General features: G+C 33.2%; 1 long non-coding RNA gene across 14 annotated transcripts; it reads right to left on the reverse strand.

The window, feature by feature from the left end:
- Positions 1-2,669: 2,669 nt before the first annotated feature.
- On the reverse strand, positions 2,670-8,023 carry LOC145088076 (uncharacterized). Of its 14 annotated transcripts, none has more exons than XR_013700969.1 (14): positions 7,697-8,022; positions 7,507-7,596; positions 7,380-7,433; positions 7,203-7,249; positions 6,760-7,057; positions 6,436-6,658; positions 6,227-6,339; positions 5,978-6,145; positions 5,716-5,881; positions 4,953-5,161; positions 3,671-3,834; positions 3,358-3,593; positions 3,166-3,224; positions 2,670-2,974 (listed from the first exon to the last, which is right to left on the reverse strand). It is a non-coding gene; the product is annotated as an uncharacterized LOC145088076 (long non-coding RNA). The 14 variants fall into 14 exon arrangements; XR_013700970.1 differs by having other exon boundaries at positions 5,978-6,101; positions 6,279-6,339; positions 7,697-8,021; XR_013700963.1 differs by having other exon boundaries at positions 2,670-2,783; positions 2,889-2,974; positions 6,279-6,658; positions 7,697-8,021.
- Positions 8,024-8,427: the final 404 nt, after the last annotated feature.

An 8,427-nucleotide genomic window follows, 5' to 3' on the forward strand; every position in this document is an offset into this window, starting at 1 on the left:
TCAAGGGAGGGCTAAGGTTCCTAGGGTTGAGGGGAGAGCCAACCAACTTATTTCATATGATTTGAGAGTGAAAACTATGATGGTTGTTGGTATGATTCCAACTATGTTATTTATGTGTATGTATTGAGTTTTGCTTTTGAGATCTTCTCCATATTAATTTTTGTTTGTGAATGCACCTTAATTTAGACATTCTTAGGTTTTTGGTAGACTATAGTAATGGGGGTACACAAACTCAGAACTTTTGACTTGACCATTCTACATGTTATTGCCTAATGAATGTTTTAGGGTTGAGTTTGATGGTTCAAAGGACTATTTAATTCCATTTTGAATTTAATTCTTAGAATCTAGGTTAGTATTATTTCGACTGGGTCGATTTGGATATCTTGATGACGTGTTGGCATTGTTTTAAATATTCATAAATTCAAAGTGGAGGACATTGGAGATTTCGCAGTGGGAGGGCTTTAAGCCGATTGATCTTCTGTTAGACTGCTCAATTTGATGGATTTTGCACGTTTGTGCGACCTCCAGAGTTTTGTGTTGGTTGTGTTGTATATATTGTTATAAATTCCTTCTATGGTAGCCTTAGTTGTAAGGTGCGAAGGTATTTCCTTAAGGGTTCTAGGATGTTAGGGACTTAGGTGGAGGATTGTGATGAATACCTCCTCGTTTGTTCTTATTTGATTAGGGGTTTGGGGGTTCGATTCACAATCCAAAAGCTTGATAGGGATAATTAAGTTTCATGAATATGGTTATGTCTTATGATAGTTTATTCTAATATGGTAAGTGGTTGATGGATCGGGGTGAGCCCGATAATCATCAATGGTTGACAGATCGGGGTGAGTCCGAGAGTCATTAGTGGTTGTTAGATTGAGGCGAGCTCGAGAAACATCAGTGGTTGTAGGATCGGGTGAGTCTGATAGTCATTAGTGGTTGTCGGATCACGTTGAGCCTGAGAATCATTAGAGGTTGAATGGTTGAGGTAAGCTCAAGAATTGTTTGTTCAACACATGACTAGCAAGTTACTAGTTATGTATTAATTACATTATTTTTCTTATATTTAAGTCAAATCGGTTAATCATTAATTTTGAATAAACACACTAAAAGAAAAAACAATGCAACAATAATGCCTTTAATAGTAATTTATATTTAATTTGATTAGTTTTTATTAGATCGTCGTAAAATTTTATAAAAAAATAATTTTTATGATATGGAAAAAAAATATTATATATATATTAGTTTTTTCGTATTAAACCATGATTTTTTCCATTAAAATGGACCTTCAACTTTTTTTATTTTTTATTGATATTTTTAGCGGATTTACCTTTAATCTTCCGGTTTTGAACATTTATTTTAAATATTCCGAAAATATTCTCACATTTGACACATTTTATGTAATCAGATTCCAGTTTTCATGTTTTCTCCTTTACAAACATTTAAATCTTAAAAGTAATTTGTTCCATACTAACGCATTATATTCCTTAGAGGCATGCTTATTTTTCCCATTCGAACCATTTTTTTAAATCTGCAAAATCGGTACGGTCCAAATGCTCACCCTTACGTCCAATAACCGGAAACTGGACTTAGATTTCGACCTAGTATAGTAAGCCTCAACAGGTCCGTTCTAATGTCCATAAATCTTTTTGCAAAACCGGTCCGATCTGGTCCAAATGCCCACCCATAATATGTACAACTTGTGAATGTTGAATAAGATTCATAATATATTTGTCTAGAGGTTTATATCGGTTATGAGATTAAGTTACGTTTATGTTATTTCTAGGATTCTAGCTTTCACTGCGTTGAATCATAATTCTTTTTGCTAATGATCAACGATGGCGGAGGTGATTTCAAGGAAAATTGAAACAACGATGGTATTGGTGATTAGAAATCGAATTTTGACTTTTATAGTAAAATAACCAGGCCACCACAACCTTCATGTCATTTAATTAGACCACTTCAACAAGTTACATGCTTAGAAGCTTAAAATGAGTTGATTTGATTCCGTTAGTTGGTATTATGTCTTTTTGAAGCAAAATAATTAATTTGAGACTTTTCCATAAATTATAACAAAATAATAGAGTTTTATTGGAGACTTCCTTAAAATGATCAAAAACACCAACAAAATAAAAAACAGTATATATGTAATTAATTCTCAAATGGCCTTAGGAATAGTAAAATTGTTATGTTTCAAACTTTTGTAGACACTTCTTTGCCACTTTGACACTTTAGTCTCTAATACCAACTAGATGAGGAGCCCCGCGTTGCGGGGCATGGAGCTAAACAGATACGATCGAAAGTTTTACGGGAAAAAATTTCAATAAAAACAGGAAAGATTTTTTAAATTTGAAGTACAATGCTATTCACTGCATCTATAACGTAAAAATGGAAAAGTCACCAAAATGACAATACAAAAAACAGAAAACAAAAATAGGTAGAACTTGAAAGTAGATTGTTATTTAGAGCATTTTAGTACAAAAAAATAGAAAATGTACCTAATGGCAATGTATTTAAGTTTTTGGGAAAAAAAAACAAAAAAAAATGGAAAAAAAACAGAAGAAAAAATTAAAAGTCAAAGCATGTTGCTATTTACCGCAATTATTCAAATGCTTCCATGTGACATGCAATATTAAAACAAACAATTATTAAAATGAGTAGTTGTAATTGGAGGTCTATAACAAACAAAATGATAGTATTAGTTTAATATTTAGCAAAAAATAAAAAATGTTGCAACCTTGCAATTATAGCTCCAAATCTAAAGAATTAAACCGGGTTGCAATGAGAGTTACCTTGCATAAGGATGTGTTACTTAAAGTTAGAATGGCTTCCGTTAATCTAAAAAGTATTTTCAAATAAGAATATACTTTCAAATATTAAATGTTCATAATAACAACCTTCTTCCATCTGTTGCTGCAAGTGTTTTGCTTTTTCTTCTTTCAACCATACGTACCCCCGCCATCTCACCAAGATACGCAACGACCTATAAAATCCAGAGTATGTGTTATCATTATTTGCATTTTCATTTTTATAATACCGTAAATGCATAAAAATACCTCTACAATAGCATCAAAATAAAAAATGCCCCAACTGTTCAAAGATTTTTTCATTTTTTAATTAAATAATAGTTGGTCACACTCTCTGTTAATATATCTAGGAATCATGTAAACCAACCTTAATAGGGCATCTGGTTCAAACGTGGAGCAAGGCAGCAGGAAGGTTATTTAAATCACCTGTACAATTACCACAAACTAAGAAACCCTAAAATCTAAAAAACCACATGAAAAATTATAGATATTTGAAAGAAGAATAGAAGCTTTATATTAATCTGAGCACCATAGCATCAATTTGATTAAAAATACTAACCGCATCGATGTCTTCTTCTTATTAGTGCTCCAAATGGAAAAAGTGAGAGTAATAAGAAAAAGAAATCTTCACCTTCCAGCCAGAACCCTGAAGAAAAGAATCCATGGACAAAACCAAAAACAATATTCTGAATACATAATTAAACTAACCTCATATGATATTTTTGCCAAAAACTCATAAAACTGTAGCTAAATCTGTGTGCTCATAAAACCGCAAACCCATCTATCCGTACTAATCTGGGGAACAAACAGCAAACCAAACGTTCTCAAATCAAGAAAAACAAATTAAAAAGGCAACAAATTAGTGAACATACTTGATTTCATAGCTACAGGTGGATCTGGCACTATGATTAGCAAAAGTGAGAAAAAAAACAAAGGACTGACTTGGACATCCACTGTTTTGATTATCTGATCTCATCCAACATTTCCCTTTCCTACTCCAAGAAGGTGCAGATGTGTTTATCAACCAACTTCGAGCCTGATTACAAAACAAATAGATTGAATGCGCATTAGAAAAGGATATTCAAATTACCATGTATTTCAATTACACTATTCTTTTTCCACCAAAAAAACCCTTTTTTTGACATTTTGTATATCAGTTTTCTATTCCTTCATAGTTGATTGCTGTTAAGAAGCATGAAGAATAGTTAAATAGGTCAACATTATGACTATGTAGTTATACATTCTTCCAAATGGATGTCATTAACCATTTAGGTAACATTGAGATATAATAATTGGAATTAATAGAAACAATTTAATTTAGTAATTCTAATCATAATTTAAAATCTTTACATTAATTTTTACATTTTTAGATGATGATTAATTTGTAATTTTTTTTTGAAACAAAAAATTACACAGAGCTGGCTCAATTCACATGAACTGGTGATAAAATATACTATATACTAATGTTTATAATGGGGCACTAATAGTTAGTTTTGTTGATAAATTGAAATAAATTGGAAAAAAAAACATAAAGAAATAGGTGTGACTGCAAAGTGAGTTGAGAAAAAATTGTTAATTACGATATGGTAGTATCGTCAGTCAACCATTTCTTGAAGGTGGACCAAAATATGACTTCCATGTTCTGTCTTCATGCACATAAACAATTTTACTCTTTAACTATCAGTGATATTTACTGCATCAATAACCAAAAAACGGAAAAATAACCTGATGGCATTGTATCTTGGTTAATGCAAGGTACGTTACTATTTGGGACATTTTACTCCAGAAAATGAAAAATGCACCTAACGGCAATGTAGCTAGGTTTTTTGAAAAAATTAAAAGAAATTACAAAAAATGTGAAAAAAACGTGTAAATGCAAAGTACATTGCTATTTACTGCATTTACCATCTAAATATGGAAAATGCACTAAATGGCAATGTACTTTGGTTTTTGGTAAAAGAGGCGTAACAAAAATGCAAAGTACATTACTATTTAGTATTCGCTAACTTTCATTTCAAATTCCACCATTTTATCCCAATTGTATGTGTTTTCATCAATTCAGATCTCAGTTTTTCAATTTTCCAAAAATAAGCAATATCTCCTATAAAACACAAAACAAAAATCATATAAACATAGATTTTTTTGCTTACATACCTTAACAGCAGGCACACTTCCCAACTCTTTAAGATCCTCAAACTTAATTACCTACAAAATATCAAACATACAAATTCTCTGCATCCGAAGAGCCACTTCATTTTTAATTTAAACAATACAACAATCTAGGAGGTAATTTTTTTTTACTGTTGATAGAAATTACCTCATCAGGTCAAGCAGTGAAGAAAACATTTTCTTTCATATAGACCCTTTAAGAGAAAGAAAAAACGCCATAATTATTATTGTTATTTTTTTATGAAAGCAATATTGGAAAAAAAAAACATCATATTTTAGTTTGCAAATATGCTCCGTAACTTATGATATGTTGTGTTTATGATTTTACTTAAAAACCATAAGGGTATTTTTGGAAAATTATTCTAAGAACTAACTTATTGGTGATTATTTTACTTAAAATAATAGATTATACCAACTTATATAAATCTTTCAGAGCATGCATAATGAGTTTGCATTATATAACAAATATATATTTAGTTAAAGTATTTTTAAATTTTTTTTTTGAACGCATGTGTTATTAAAAATAATATTCATAAAAATAATGTGAAATTACAATATATCATTCCATTATCAAAAATAGAAGTGAAAAACACATTCTTCCATGAAATGGAAATCACTACATCCGAAAAAATCACCATTTGTTATATGTTCAGTTTATTGCTACATGTCTAACAAACATGGTTTTGATTTTTGCATACAAAAAACAACAATGAAGAATTGTAAATTTCTATGTATTTGAACATCTAACCTTTTTTATCCCAACAAAAATGCCTTTATAGTGATCCTAGAGAAGCATCCAACAGAAGTCTCAATTCTTTCCTCCAATCTTCAAATTTAGCAACCGTCTCGACTTGTTCTTGTTTTGGATCATGACCACACCCTGCTTTCTGTTGTTGAGCCTCCATCAATAGAATCTGCAACCCAACATTATAAACAAACAATAATATCACGAAAACAATAATTTTGGGGATTAATTACACTGTTTAAACCCATGTTTTGTAAAGAGTTACCTTCTTTTTCAGTTGTCGAATTTGTTTGTTAATATCATAAACGTGGTCCGTTGTAGCTGAAGTTTTCATTGAACTCGAGGGAGGAGGAGTAGCGACACATCCAGAAAATCGTGATCTCGTTTATCTGGGACGCAGTTGACCCAAAAAGTTCAACTTGGAATCAAAGATCTGTCAAACAAATCAAAACAAAAGCAATAATCGGCAATAAAAAAACAGTAAAACATTTGATAGAACACCTTATGTACATACCATATATACATCTCCAAAAGTACAAATAGAGAGATATAGAGAAGGTGATTACAGTTGATGTTCATGCGGATGAATTCAGAGACTCAGATTTGGAAACAGGAGATATTCCGGATCTATGTAGATCACATGTGAATCGTTTACATGTCTCTGATTAGAGACGTGATTTTGAATTTGAAGCGATTTATTTTTGTAATGTTTTGGAAACGAACTTGTGAAACATAGGAAATTCTATTGACGATGTATGAGCGGGATGACGGAAGTCGGATGATTGTTTGGTTTTGTTCGTCACATGAGAGGTTGAAACCGGGGAATCCGCAGCGGGTGGGTTGCCGGCCGAGGATATGGAACGGGAAACGTATTTCTAGTTGGTGGGCGCCGCAGGAGGCCAGCAATAGTAATAGTCTGGAAGGACGGAAGATATTTCGAGGCCGCCTGAAACACAAAATCTTGATATTTGAAGGACCGTTTTTGCATTGGTGATTGACCGAATAAAACAACGAAGTAGCAGAGAGAATTTTGAAAACACGACATACCTGGAGTGTCGACTATGATCTGCAACCAGAGGAAGACCACTACAGATTAGAAACAAACACAACCGAGAACGAAGAGGCAGTCGGTGAGTCGTGGTTTCTATGGTCGACGGACTCCCACGGTTCAAGGTGTTTATGGGAGATTAGAGTAAACTAAGTGCATGTTAGAGAAAGCCTCAAACTCATCGTATGTCTGATCTAAATCGGAACATCAACATACTCCAAAGACACATACATAGTTCACTCTGCATTTAACAATACGAATTGGCTGAAAATTGTTAACCTCTTCAACGTGAACTATCTGAAATAAAGGATTAAATAATTGGGGTATATAAGAAGGGCAGATTATTAATCTTGTAATAATAAAAATTGAAAAGGTTATTTCCACAGACAGACAACAAAACCCAAGTAATTTCAAAAATGTATACTTAGGGTTTATAACTTACCTCTTAAAAGTTTGTCAAGCAGAACGGAAGAGTTGAAGAAATTAGGGCTGAACAGTATGAAACACATGTGTATCAAACGCAAGCAATCGATGTAATCAGACGGGAATTCACTGTTTGTCGAGTGCGACGTTGCAATCGGAATAGAAATGTAAAATTAAAAAAATACTTGTATCCTACCTGATTTGTTGCAGCGGAGATTCCACACCGATGGAGATATATGTGTCTGAAAGCCTAGTTTTTTCGAATGAAACGAACAAATCAGAATAACACCCACTCAAAAAACACATCGATACAATCCTCTTACCTCATTAGAGGCCATTGACTACTGCAGTAGTGATGAGATTCTTTGATGGTGCTCCGGTGGTGGTGTCGATTTTAACAGGGCAGACAAAAACTGTAGAAAATCAGAAAAAAAAATTATGGAGCACATCTAAATGAGAGATGCTTAGAGGAGCGATGGTGAAAACCATCTGTAAGAGATGGCGGAGGCGAACCGGAGTAGACGGTGCTGATGGTGGTGCTGAATTGCTTCTAGAGAGAAACAGTGCTCCCTCACTGGCGATGCTCCTCACCACCGCAAGCTCTTGACGCCGACGCGAAAGCAAAATAGTAACACAAAGAAGCAAAGAAGAATATATCTGCACCTAGGTCGATGTCGGGAGAGAGAAGGGAAGGCGGTGACGGGTTCGTTTGATGTTGAAGATCGATGAGTCTGATGTTGAAGAGGTTATGAGGCGGTGGGATTCTAGGATAGTGTAATGAGGAAGGATCGAGATGAGGCGGTGGGTTATACCGGATGAGATGGGGCGGTTACCATGGTTGAGGAAGGGAACCCGAGTTACCTGGTCAGGTACTGTTCCTAAGGATTGTGCAAGTTTAATATATATATATATATATATATATATATATATATATATATATATAAATACTATTTTTTTATTTGCCTTTTTGCCCCAACATTTGATAACTTCCCACCTCTTGACAATTTTTTTATTTGCTTTTTCCTCTTTTTTTTCTTGACATCCTTGTGTGAAGAAGAACAAAACTTAGAAAACAACCAATAATAAAAAAAAAAAAACAAATCATCGATCATAAAACTTGTATGTTATAATTTTCCGGCACACCAAACTGTTTCAAACCCGCAACATAGTGTGAGGGGGTTTTTTACTAGTTGGAATTATGAGCTAAATTAGAAAAAAAAAATGTTCAATAGAAAAAGTTTGTC

Source organism: Lactuca serriola, chromosome 2 (genome assembly GCF_051521515.1).
Source record: "Lactuca serriola cultivar US96UC23 chromosome 2, Lser_US96UC23_V15, whole genome shotgun sequence".
Classification (NCBI taxonomy): Eukaryota; Viridiplantae; Streptophyta; class Magnoliopsida; order Asterales; family Asteraceae; genus Lactuca; species Lactuca serriola.